The sequence below is a fragment of the Thermobia domestica genome, chromosome 7 (assembly GCF_964235325.1).
Source record: "Thermobia domestica chromosome 7, izTheDome1.hap1.1, whole genome shotgun sequence".
NCBI lineage: Eukaryota > Metazoa > Arthropoda > Insecta > Zygentoma > Lepismatidae > Thermobia > Thermobia domestica.
Window position 1 is genome coordinate 185,954,751 of NC_137460.1, and position 14,011 is coordinate 185,968,761.

General features: G+C 35.1%; 1 protein-coding gene across 1 annotated transcript in view; it reads left to right on the forward strand.

The window, feature by feature from the left end:
• The first annotated feature begins 2,847 nt into the window (after window positions 1–2,847).
• Window positions 2,848–14,011, forward strand: part of LOC145690612 (uncharacterized) — a 54,214-nt gene continuing 43,050 nt past the window's right edge. Inside the window, exon 1 of the mRNA XM_081765673.1 lies at window positions 2,848–2,954. The gene's annotated coding sequence lies outside the window, so the exon portion shown is untranslated. The remainder of the gene's footprint in view (window positions 2,955–14,011) is intronic.

The following is a 14,011-nucleotide window of genomic DNA, read 5'->3' on the forward strand; positions in this document are numbered from 1 at the left end:
CTCACTTGAATTCCGAGGAGGGTTACAGCTCAGTGACGACGCCAGCTATAAGTTCCTAGGGGGCAAAGGAGGGGCAGATACATTTTCGGGGGGGCGGCTATTTTCCACACCAAAAATGACATTTATTATGTGACTTACTTTACATTGTGTATTTCGTTGTTGTTCTTATATTAAGCCTATATGATAAACTTATTTCAAGTAAAATTGGTAACTAACAAATAAGTAACGTCTGCACATGAAATATTTTTCAATGCAACTTTTGAAACCTAAATTGAATTACTTTCGCGTTTGCTACAAGTAACAAATTCGTCTAGTACTATATATATATATATATATATATATATATATATATATATATATATATATATATATATATATATATATATATATATATATATATATATATAAATTTACGTAGCTGAAAATCTCGTAATCCAACCCAGAAGGAGTGTAGGTACTAGGTAGAAAGATGAAACTGTAGTTTTGAAAAAACTAAAAAAAAAAACTGTATGTTTTCAACAAATTTTCATATTAATAATGAAATTCTTATTGCTTTCTCAGGCCTCTGAAGTGATTATGTGTGAACAAACAGCGAATTTCACGAACATCCAGATCACAACTATTATAACATTTTTGTTCCACCAAGGATAGTCACCAAAGTAAATTAATGAGAAAATCAGTGAAAAACTACGGGACTCTCCTCCATTATATACAGTGGTGAAGAAGTGATGGCTTAGTTCAAACGTGGCGGTTTCTCAACAAATTATGCTTTACATCCAGGATGACTTTACATCCAGTGACTGTTCCCGAAATCATGGATGCAATTTGTGACATTATTCTTGAAAATTGCAACATTTCAGCCAGTGGTAGATATAACCTGGGGCCGGGGTTCGTACGCCACCCGTTTTTGACTGACAAAAAGAATTTAAGCTATTATTTATACACTTCTTAAAGTGTATAGTAAACTCACGATATACTTATTATAGTCTGAGGTCTGGCTGCAACCCCCTTCCCCAGTTTTTACCGTCTCAGTAAAACTTGTGTCAGAGATTGTGGACATTTCTTTGGGACGCGTCGGTAGTATAATTCAGAATGGCTTGGGTATGCGCAAGTTCTTGACACAATGGGTTCCCAAAAAATCTGTCAGGAGAATAAAAGAGTGACGGCATTAAGATAAGTCTTCTTCCAATTTGAATGTAATGCTGATCATTTCGGTCACGAATAGTAACCATGAACAAAATATGGTTGTACCACTATGACCCTGAAACGAAACAACAGTCAATGGAGTAGTAGCACTCACTTCTCCCTCGCCCCAAGAAGTTCAAGACGCAGAAGTAGGTTGAAAAACTGTTTGCAACATTCTTCTGGGATAAGTATGGAGTCGTACTCATAGACTAGCTCCGCAACGGTCAGATATTTAATTCAGAATCTCTACATTACTCACAAAACTGAAAGAAAAATTCAAAGTTCAACATCGCGGAAAATGAAAAGAAAGGAATTGTGTTCCTTTAAGAGAATACACCTGTCCATCGAACCCCTGCGAACACAATTAGCATTGCATAATCTACGATTTCAATGTCTAGATCACCATCCTTATTCCCTAGATTTAGCTCCGTTTAACTATTCCCTGTATTTATTTGCAAACTTAGATCTGATTGAACTTTAGATCTGATAAGGGTAGTGTTACGAACAGTGGTGCGAGAAAGTCTCCAGATTTTCTTAACTTCTGCAAAACTGGAGCACTGTACAAGGTAGTATATTGACTCTCGGGGAAGTGTAGAAGAAGTAAAATTTCACCATTCCAAGTGAACTCCTGGGTTGGGCTACGAATTTTTCAGCAGCTCCGCGTACATTTCTAGTCAATATGGTAGACGTCATGTCAGTACTTTGAAACAAAATAAGTAAGGGAGCACTAGTGCGTACCAATTACTAAGTAAAGATCAACATTCTGACAATACATTTTATTGGGAGCTAAATAAATAATCGATTTAATCCCATACATTTAGTATTATTATCATTTGCAGGAAGGGAAAACACAACTTTTTTTCCTTCAAAAAATTAACCCCTGGTAGTCGCAAATTAAGCTGTTATAAGCCCATCCTCCGAATATTGAAAGCCGAGAATAATGTTTCAGGAAATAGAAAAAACCTTTAAATAAAACAAAATATGAAACTGAAAACTTCAAAACTGGATAGATACAAACAAGTTATGTAATTGGTTTTACCTTTCTTTTGTTCAAGAAAGCTTGAGGACTAATCTATCACATAGTAAATGTATAGATAGTAGGCTACGATCTGACAATGAGATTGGTCATGATACTGATATAAAATACTATATGTAGAATGTTTTATGATTGTAGGAGTCTGAGGGGGCAGTCTGGATGACAGTCAGGAGGGTAGGAGTAGCCACCAGGGGCGTTCGCCCCCTCCCCCCTCTGGCGTCGTCACTGTTACGGCTTGCCCCCTTAGACATTTGTGATGACATCAATTATGTTCTATCTTGTGATATTATCAATTATATTCTATCTTTAAAAGAAATTAATTTCTAACTAACGTTTTAGAATTTTTCTTTCCCTTTAAACGTTTGTAGGCCTACACCGCACAAGTAAAGCACTCTTGTAAAAAATAAAGCAGTAGAACAGATAGTTTGGTTTTCGTGCGAACTTCGATACGTTTATACAGTACATTCCATAATTTAGTGAAGTTCAAACAGTAAAACAATATTAATGTAAAAAATTGCCATAACTTGCCTTATTCCTATTGTACGAGTTTCGGATCAAATATGGTTGACCGTAGTTTCCTTGCTCACGTTAGTTTTAGTCTATGTTGAGAATATTTATTTCGTTATCCTGTGCTCAAAGGCTTTCCATTTTAAGGGATTATTATGCATATTGGCGCCTATTTCCAGGCATCCATTTGTAAAGAAGATGTTTATGTTGCACAATATATGCTACGGTAGGTTAACAAATTCAAATTCAGTGGTATATACTATTGGAGAAATGAATGCGTGAGGAATGAAAATAAAATGGGTTAAATGCAACACGTTTTGAAGCAGTATTGCTGAAGGGACGTGTTTTATTTATATTCTACACCATAAACTGATTTTAGTGATTGAAAACAGGAGTATCAGATTCTATTCTTGTTAACTTTAAATGCAAGTTTAACAGAAATTGTATTAAAAATAACAATGGGCAAATTCGATTTTAATTTTAATGACATACATAGATATGGGCAGGGCATTTAACTAAAAGTGACACTTATTGTTTCATGAACTTACAACGTATAATACAAACAGTAGATCTACACAGTTTCCACCCCTTTCTATTCAGTTGGTAAGATGTAAGTTTCAAACTGCTTCGGTGCTGAAAAGAGTTCAGCTCAATTCAGTAGTATTGCAATAAATACATTGAGCAGCATTTGATTGTGAGAAACTTCTGTTACAATTTGTGATATGAAAATCTATCGAGGGATTGGAAGTCTTCAAGGTTACTTGGCTTGTGTAGAGCCCGCTCCCCCCAGTTCTTTGTCACCGGAACTTTAAAATCACTACCACTACTGTTACTATTACTACTACTACTACTACTTATATCGAGAAAAGAACCCAACCAACCACTGCCGGACTTCTAACCCGTTCCTACTACTACTGCTACTACTACTACTACTATTGCTACTACCACTACTACTAGTACTGCTACTACTACTACTTATACTAAAGCTTCCTTTACCACAAGGTTTACATTTTAAATCTTTATAACATGCGATTCCGATTCACTATGAACTATTTCTAATATGGATCGTTGGAATCACTATGATTCGTTAAAAATCACTGGGGAGAGCGGGCTATACTCAATCCAATTTCTTTTTGGAGTTGGCTAATGCGTTACGCCTAACGATGCTCCTCTTCATGAAACACCTGATTTCTGTGCGTAGCCCCAGGCTCCATACCTGTGGGAATGCTTGCCTAATAAGACCTAAAAAGTGATGTAGGAAACATTTACGTCTCTCTCTCTCTCTCTCTCTCTCTCTCTCTCTCTCTATATATATATATATATATATATATATATATATATATATATATATATATATATATATATATATATATATAATATATAGTAATGGGGGCCAACACTAACAAAGACAGAAAACAACGTGCCCTGCGGGGCTCTAACCCGCCTTCACTCCCTAACGCTCGATCGGCAATATTGTCTGAATTAAATGTTATTAACCTAACCCAGGGGTGCCCACAAGGGGAGGTTATGACGCAAACTGCGTCATTGAAATATTCGGGGGGGTTAAAAATCTATAGGCTATAAAAATGTTTGAGGGGTGTAAAAAAATAATCGAAAATATTTTTTTTTCATGGAAGAACACCTATGGATAGACAATTGGGGGGGTGCGTCATGGACATAAGGGGGATTGGACACCACTGCCTAACCTAACCGAATGCGAATAGAATATCGCAGAAAAGTCGGTTAAATTCTGGCCTCCGAATAACCATTTTTTTTTTTTTTTGAGCGATGTTTAAAATATTTATGAAGTTGAAAAGCAATCCTGTGGAGGAACAGGAGAGCAGAGTTGCCTTCAACATTGGGAGGCGGGCAGATTTGAGGCTTATTCTGGGGGGACATGAATTTCATCTCACTTTTTTGTGGCAATCTGATGCAAATCATCACATTTCTTCCCCTCCAATAAAGAAAAAAAAAACATTTCAAATCGGATTAATGGGGGCAGTCTCCCCAGTTCCAAGATTGGAGGGAACATGTCCCGTCATCCTCCGAGATTTGAGCCAGTAGTAGGAAGAACGGCGAGTTAGTAGTAGAACTCACATTTCTAATGCGAAAGGTCCTTCTTTTCATCCCGGGCTAAGTAAGTTTCTGGTGGTTAACATCGCACCTTTGAGGCGGACAAACACCGTGTGCATGGGTTTTCTCAGGATTTGTCTGTTTCTTCCCACTTTCTACATTCAATCACTTCATTCATTTCTTACTATCACTGTCTTCTGTAGCCTACACGGCGTGACGTGGGATATAAAACCGAAAGATTTGACTTCATTTTCCCAAGTAATAATGCGGATCCCACTTTAAACAGTTCCCTGGCTAGTCTAGTGGCTAGCGTGTACACCTTTGGTGCACTTGGTCTTGGATTCGATTCCTGATGGAAGAGCATAAAAAATTAATTTAATGATAATTCAATGGCATCATGTGTCACTTGTAACCATAACCGTTGAAAGTTAAACTAAATTCCATTTAATTTGTAAGCAGTAAATTCTGCCTCATATATACTAAATCCTGGTAAATTCTGGACGAAACCGCGAGACCTAGATAGGATTCTGTATTTTACGGAGTTTCATTAGTTTTATTATCAACTCACCTTTATTTTGTATTAATTATTCTGTTATTGTTTTGTCGTTCTTTTCCAAAACCATGGCTGTAAGGAAGGTGATTTTTCAGTTTAAAATCGGTGAGGCTAATAGAGGCATAAATTTTAGAGGAACCCTGTCTTCAAGACCGTTACTGGAATAAGGGGGAAAATGACTAGATGTTCCATATCTTTCTTTCCTGCAGGTTTAATTTGGGATCCGAATCATTTGTGCCGTTGTAAGAGCAACGCACACAAAAGAATACACATGCTAAGCATTCGACTACTTGAAAAAAGTGTCTATATAGTGTCTATATGTGAAATTATGAATAGGAAATGAATTGTAAGCTACTTATTTTTGAAGAAACCAGTTCAACGTTCGCTTGGTATGATCATAGTCGCCTACAGTAGGGGGCAGTTGCCCGCTGGAGTTAATAAGGATATGTGTGTAAATAATCGTTTTATGTGATGTACCTATTATGTGCACGCGTGCAACAAGTTTTTATGTATTTGTGATTTTGATTGTGTGGCGATCTTTCGCCGCCGTTTAATTGGTCTTTTGTCTCCCCTTGGAAAAATCCTGCGAGCGTCCCAGCTGGTGACCATTTCTAGATGGCTGTATATCATAGATGAACGGGTCCTGCTTACTATTGAGTTACTTTGGAAACAGTTTTGTTTTTCGGTTTGTGAGATTAGAGGAGAACCCGCATTTCGGTTGCGTCTAAAGAACTTCGAAGTAATAGAAAGAGGGATACAGTGGCTTAATGATAGAGTGCTCACTTCTGGTGCGAAGCGTCCTGCTTCTATCCCATGTCAAATTAGTTCGTAGTGGAAAACACCGTGTCTCCTGTTTTCTCTTATTTTCTTGTTCTCTACAAAATTCCCGTTCCACCAATTCATTCATTTCCTCTAGCCTACAACGTAAAACAAACGAGAAAGGTAAATTGTGAAGAACAAGGTGACTCAGTGGTAGAGCGCTTATCTCTGGTGCGAGAGGTCTCGAATTTGTAGTGGTCAGCATTGTGTATGTTGGTTTTCTTGGGATTCTTCCATATTTTCTTAAATAAATTATTCACCGTAACCATTCACTTTCTTTTCTGCTATAAAGTAAAGGGCATAGCTCTGGGAGGAAAAATTAAAATTTTAACTTCATTTCATTTCAAAGCGAACATTTCGAAGTGACAAACTAACAAAAAAAAAAAAAAAAAAAAAAGTCGAACTGGATATTCATATTGTAGGATTGGCAGCGTCTTTAACCATTGAATTTCAGTAGAACTCCCGAGTAACCAAGTGCTCAGCGTACTTTCTATGCATTTGTGCCAAGTTGTAGTAAGTTCGTTTCTATAAAGGGCCACACAGAGCATGTGTCTAAGGCAGTGTTGGGAAGTAACGTAACGCAATAACGTTTCCTAGTAACGCGTTACATTTTTCTCCAAAGTAACTGTAGCGGTAACGCGTTACAAATTTTTAAGTAACGTACCTAGTTTGCGTTACTTTTTTCGCCTTACATTTCGGATGAGTAACTACAATATATGTATATATTTTTTCGAAAACAAATGTTTCTTTCCTGTAAGTGAATTTATCAGAATAAAACAATCGAGCATGAACTACGCATGTCAGTGACCGACAGTCACAGACACACAGAGAACAGATAAGTTGGTAGTACCACTTGCTGTTTTTTGAAGATGAGGACAGCCTCAGGGAAATCACGTGTACTGATTGCAAGCACCTGGAAGATTTTGTCGTAGATTTTGCCAGCTCCAAATTAATAAATTCAGTGAGTGAACTAGGAGTGCAATGATACCTAGTCTATTTTACTTTCATTGGTGTTGTTTTTATAAAGATGGAGAACGAAAATATTTTACTGTTCCGAACATTTGAAAGAATACTTTTTTCTTAAGAGCTGAAGATGATGGTGGACAGAATTTAAAAGTAAAGTGTCTGAAGTGCCCCGGCGGAAAATATTTATCAACAACTAGGGTGCCATAATTAACAATTTACAGTAAGGTGTTAATATGAATAAACTGTGCTCTGATGAGCAGGCCTACTTTATTACTAGAAAATGGTTTGCTGATGGTATGTAATATTGGAGTTCTTTCAGATCAGTTTGCTTATCCTAGAGTCCCGTTGATTATACCTCGTAGAGTAGTGTAATGTTTCTCTATATTCTTTATTTTTAATTTTACATAACATTGTTATTATTATATAATTAGTTTAACAGAATAATAATAAGCAACCATTTTTTCTAACGTATAGGGATGAGCACGAGTCAAGCTAAAACTCTACTCGACTCGAATTCAAGTCGAGTTTCGAGTCAAGTCAAGGGTAATATCCTCGAGTCGAGTCCCGAGCCGATTCAGTTTTTCGCGTCAAGTTTCGAGTCCAGTCGAGTTTGATAAATGGCTCGTTCGTTTTAAGTTGTCTTGAAATCATGGCCTGATTACACTGGAAAACGAAAGCCATGAGAAATGTAAGCCAAACAGTAATATGGAATACTTTTAGTGTTGCTCACGAGAGGGGGCACGGCTCGCATCTCATCTCGTCTTGATAGCGAGGCCACAAGAGATTTTTATAACAAGCTCAGCTCGGCTCGGCTCAACTGAGAAGATGGCTCGAGCCGGCTCACTTGGGGTGAACCACCGGCTCGAGCTGGCTTGGTAGGGATGAACCATTTGCTCGGTTCGGCTCAACTGAGCTGAGGGCTCTAGCCGAGTCGGTTGGGTGAGCTGTTGGCTCGGCTCACTTCACAGTTCGGGTCGATAGTGAATGAGCTGTGAGCCGAGCTGCTCGAGTCGTTGAGAATTCTAAACCCGGGCCAAGCAGTTTTGAAGATATATGGCCAGTGCCCTCACAACAGTGTTTGGCTCGAGCCCGAATACTCAACCTAGACCCTCAACCCAAATTCAGAAGCTCTTGAACAATGTTCTTGACTCCTAGACTTCACGACTACCGAGGTTGGCAATCAACTAGTTTTTTTAGTATTCAAATACAAACCGCCTATCTTTCTTTTTATATACAGTGTTGTTATAATAATAATAATAATAATAATAATAATAATAATAATAATAATAATAATAATAATAATAATAATAATAATAAGAAGAAGAAGAAGAAGAAGAAGAAGTTGTAGTAGTAGTAGTGTCATTGATAATAATTATACTGTCTATGTAATATACTTGAAGAATGTACCCGAAACTACACAGCGGATTTGGCTCGAGTCGACTCGAAACTCGACCCCAATTCGAGTCGAGTTGGAGGAAATTTTTCGAGTCGACCTCAAAGATGTCTGTTTCTAGTCGAATCAAGTGTCAAAAAAAACTCGCTCGAACTCGTTCGTGTCCATCCCTACGAGTAACGCAGTGTGGCATTTTATCAATGTTACATTATATGGAAATGTTCATATATCAAGTAAAAATTTGTCCTTGCATTTACGTAAAGCAATTCAGAACGTGCAATAATAATAATAATAATAATAATAATAATAATAATAATTATTATTATTATTATTATGTTTAAATGTTTAAATGTTTATTAGGGACAAACAGCTACAGCCACAAAGTGCCCCCAAGAAGGATTATACAAATATAGGGCGCTTACATTTAAATAACATAAAATTGAAACATGCAAAAAAAATACATGTAATGGGTATTACAGATAAAAATACAATGAAAAGCATAATTAGAAAACAAATAAGCAGAAATATCATCTTAAGTACATCTCAAACAAGTACACCCTGTCATGAGACTAAAATAACATATTAATATGAGTATACAGTAGGAAAAAAGTATATAACATATTAAAAGGAACATACATATAGTCAAAGTTACAAATGAACATACATGAAAATCATAAAATAATATAAGCATGATTTTTAAATCAATTTGCACCTTAATTAAAGTACACTCATTCAAAGACAGAAATAAAAATAAGATAAATTTACCAAAGAATACAAAATAAGCATATGGCATGTGAAACTCATAACCAAGATAATAATAATAAAAAAAGTGTAGTATCCAAAAAAAAGCAAAGATAAAAGAAAAAAGATGATAGGAAAAGAGAAAGAAAGTTAAAAGAGAACAAGAAAACCTAATTTTTTTTTAATTTTCAAATTTAAAAAAAAAATTCAAAAAAAAATTTCAAATGGCACCTTACAAGTTAAAAAAAATTATTTGTCCTTTAGAATTTTAATTAATTGTGAACAAATTTTAATAAAATTACTTTGAAAGATATCTATAGCATAGTAGTACTTATTGGCTGTATCTATAGTTTTATAAATTGAACTCTTCAGAGTAGGAACATTCGAAACAAAGAGTACAAAATTTCTAACATTGCGATATGGAATTCTTATGGACCAGAGACCATCAATAGAAAAGACACCTTGAAGAATATTATGAAAAAAACTTAAATAAAAAATACACCGCCTATCAGTTAGAGGTAACAAATAAAGGTCTTTAGATATGCAAGACAAACTCTTATCTTTGAAGTTCTTAAACTTCCATCGTAACCAAGCCAAAAAATTATTTTGAACAGATTCTATAGCATTTACAAAATACTTAGTTTCACAATTCCAAATAACAGTGCAGTACTCCAGATGGGATCGCACATTGCAAATGTACAGAGACTTACAGGTATTGACATTCGAAAAATTACGGCATAGACATTTTAACATAGATAAGTTCTTCCTAGCTTTAGAAGTTATTATCTGTAAATGCTTATTGAATAATAACTTGTTATCCAAAATTATTCCTAAATCCTTGACATAGGCTCCAAAATCGATTCTCTGTTTACCGACTGTATAATTATACAAAAGAAGATCAGTTTTCCTTGAGAAAATTATGCCTTTAGTTTTGGTAATATTTAAAGGCAAAAAATTGGTTTCAGACCACTTGACCACTAATTCAATATTATCTTTTAAGGTTACTTGATCTTGAAAGGTTTTAATTTCTTTAAAAATTTTTATGTCACCGGCATACATCAAATATCTACAATTTAATTTCTCAGGTAGATCATTTACATACAACAAAAACAACAACGGACCAAGATTAGAGCCTTGAGGCACACCAGATGTTATATTATGAATAGAAGACATATAGCCATTATACCTTACTTTGAATTTCCTATTATCTAAGTACGAATCTAACCACTTTATTATTTGATTCGATAATTTATACTTATACAACTTATTTATTAATAAGTGATGAGGTAATTTGTCAAAAGCTTTGGCAAAATCAAAGTAAATAACATCTTTCTGACCACCCGATCGAATAACAGAAGACAAACTATGTACAAAGCATGCCAAATTTGTAGTAACTGATTTACCATTTATAAACCCATGTTGATTTATATCCAACTGATCACGTACAGCATTATACAAGTAGTTGTATATTATTTTTTCAAAAATTTTAGGAATAACATTCATTATAGATATTGGTCTATAATCGTTAATTTTGTCACCTTTAGTCTTAGGTATTGGTGTTACGGCTACAATTTTCCAGGCTTCAGGATAAATGTTTTCATTTAAACTCCAATTAAACAAAGATGCTAACACTGGTGAGATTACCTCAGCTACACCTTTTATTATAAAAACAGGTATTCCATCTATACCTGACGCAGATTTAGTCTTTAAGGATTTAATAGCATCTCTTACATTTCTAGTTGTAATAGGATGTATTTTCGTTTCACAAAAAGTTTCTGATGATGTTAAATAATTATTTGTATTGCTAATATTTGAAAATGTCTGGTAAACTGATGCGAAGTACTCTGCAAACAAATTTGCCAACGACTCGCAGTCGGTAACCAAAGAATCATTTACTACTATTCCAGTTGCAGTCTTGTTATTACCCTTAGATACATATCTCCAAAATTTCTCAGGATTAGTTTTTAATTGATTTTCCATTTTAATATAGTGAATACGTTTGTCATCTTTTAACTGAGTCTTAAAAGCTTTGCGGTAGTTAGCAAATAATAAATAGTCTTCGTGTTTTAATGTATTTTTATACTTTTTATGAGCTAAATTCTTTGCTTTTAATAAAGAAACAGATTTTTTGGAGTACCAACACGGATATTTAGATATTGGCCTAGATTTCGGAATATTTGTTTCCATAGCTAATACAATTGCTTTTTCAAAATCGACAACAGCTTCATTTATATATGGTTTTAACAAGATATTATACCAATCTATATTGGCCAGTTGTTGATATAATGCATAATAATCACCTCTAACAAATTGAAAACGTTCAGAAAACTTATTTATTTTACAACCTTTAGGTAAAAACACAATGGGGTCAGTCCATTTCAAATCATCCAGCTAAAATATCAAATGAAACCCATAGTCTCAGAATGGCATGAAGATTTTTCTGTTTACTCTACTTGCCATCCTTATTGATCACACGAAATTTTAATTTGATATCTTATATACTTTTTTAGTTAAATTATTTTTTAGTTTGGTAAAATATACGTTTTTGTTGTTGCCGAGGGTTAAAGAGATTACGACATTGATATACTAAAAAGATCATAACTTTGTTAATTCTCATCATATCACAATGATTTTTTCACTAAAATGATCAAAATAAGATACAGAATAAGGTAAAAATACATTCAGCTACTTGTACTTGAATTGTTGTAGTAAATATTAGCTCAAACCTGGATATTACGATTTTTTAAAAGAAAAAAACATAAAATTTTAAAATACAGTAAAAACTTAAAGGCACTACATAAACCAAATTATTTTATATGTATTTATAAGCCTAAAGGCATGAGCTAATGTGTTCTGAAAGAAAAACTATGGGTTTTTAACTGCAAATATTTTTAAACCATTTATCTTTAAAGTACGGCCAGGTATTTTAAGAAAATCGTAGACCTTCACGTTGGCAGAGGTGTCACAGGGACATGAACCATATCTCGTTACAAAGCTTATGGAACACGGATTACAACAAGGTAACTTCTGTGCCCCCTTGTTTCCAACCCACAGTAGAAGAAGAAAAATGGCTTTAAAAAATATTTTGTCGGACTCTGGCAACACTGTTCATTGTCATACGCAGGAAAAAATTCTCGCATACACACCAGACATTGGGTGGAATCATATAAAAAATAAAGGGCCTAGGTACAATAGCTTGCGAGATAAAAATTCGAAACCTCGTATATACTATGGTCAACCTGTATATATTTTACAAAGGAACTGTGGTCTACCCTCAGATTGGCAACCCTGGCGACTTCCCTAATTGTCACAGAGACGCGAATGATACCTCGTTGCAAAGCTTACGGAACACTGGTTCCAATGAGGTAACTTTTGTGCCCCCCGGTTCCCAACCCACTAAAGAAGATGAAAATCATCTTTGACTTTTGTGGGACTTTGGCAACACTGTTTTTTGTCATAAAAAAAAAATCACTTTCTCCTACGGATTCGGCATGAGGAGGCACAGTCTAGGTTCATTACGAGCCGAGCAACAGAGGTTTGAAGTACTGGCGCTAAGAGAAAGGGATGAGCCAGGCATCTTCTAAGGGTTAAAATAGTGCACATTTTACTTTCTGAAAAACTCATTGAATGATTTACATGTAAGGCGTAATGAAATTATAACATTTTAATCAAGCTGAAGATGTTAAATTATTTAAGCTGCAGTAAATTTATCAATGTTCTAGAACTAATACAACTGCGCATAAGCTTTTACAGTAAACTTTAAAATCAAATAACCAAAATAATTTTATTATTTTTACTCATAAGCGCTTTTGGTAACTGTCTTCGTTTTTAATAAATTAAAAATATATTTAATGTATTTAGAAAGTAAGATAGTTTCACAAAGTATTTCACAAATCAAAACAGTTCGTTGGAATCTTATATCAGTTTAGGTAGCAATTTCGTTCAGTATCTTGAGGAGTGCGAATCCTACAGCCCTCAGGTTCATGAAAAAGAGTTTAGTTGATTTCAGTTTAGCGTCCCTTTCAGCAGCAAGGCTATATTAGACGTAGACCTACTGATTAACGTGGAATCCGAACCACATGAGTTCATGAAAAACACTTTGGATTAAAAGCTACATGGTGTTTTTTTGCCACCAGCCATAGGAAGTCTCCTTGTGACGTTATAGGTGTACTGTCAAGCGCATCGTAACAAAAGCAAGTCTCCAACGTAGTCCTGGTAATGCTATTGATAATTCCGAGTTTTTTTTTTTTTAATTTATTTTTGCAAGGAAAATATAGAAAATATAAAGTTCACAATGATTAGAAAAGAAACATTGATAGAGGCATGAAAAAACTTAGAAGGGCGTTTTACTCAAGCCAGGACAGTACCTGGAACACGTAGTCTTCATCACTTTGAGCCCAAATCGGAAGACTCCACAACAAAACGAGTAAGTTTAGATGACAACTTTTGCACAATATTCAACTTTTCTGGAGAAAATAATTCCGTGAAAATGCCTGATGTGGGTGTGCACAATTACATTGCATGCCTTTATGATGACCGGTGGTATGTTGGATTAGTTTTGTCAAAACATGAAGATGAAGGAGACGTTAAAATTAAATTTATGCATCCCCATGGGCCTGCTCCATCTTTTCACTGGCCCCCAAAAGATAATGATTGCTGGATTCCTATGAGTAACATAATTTCATGTGTAACCCCCCCCCCCTCCCAGTCACAAAAGCATCCGGAAGAATGTATTATT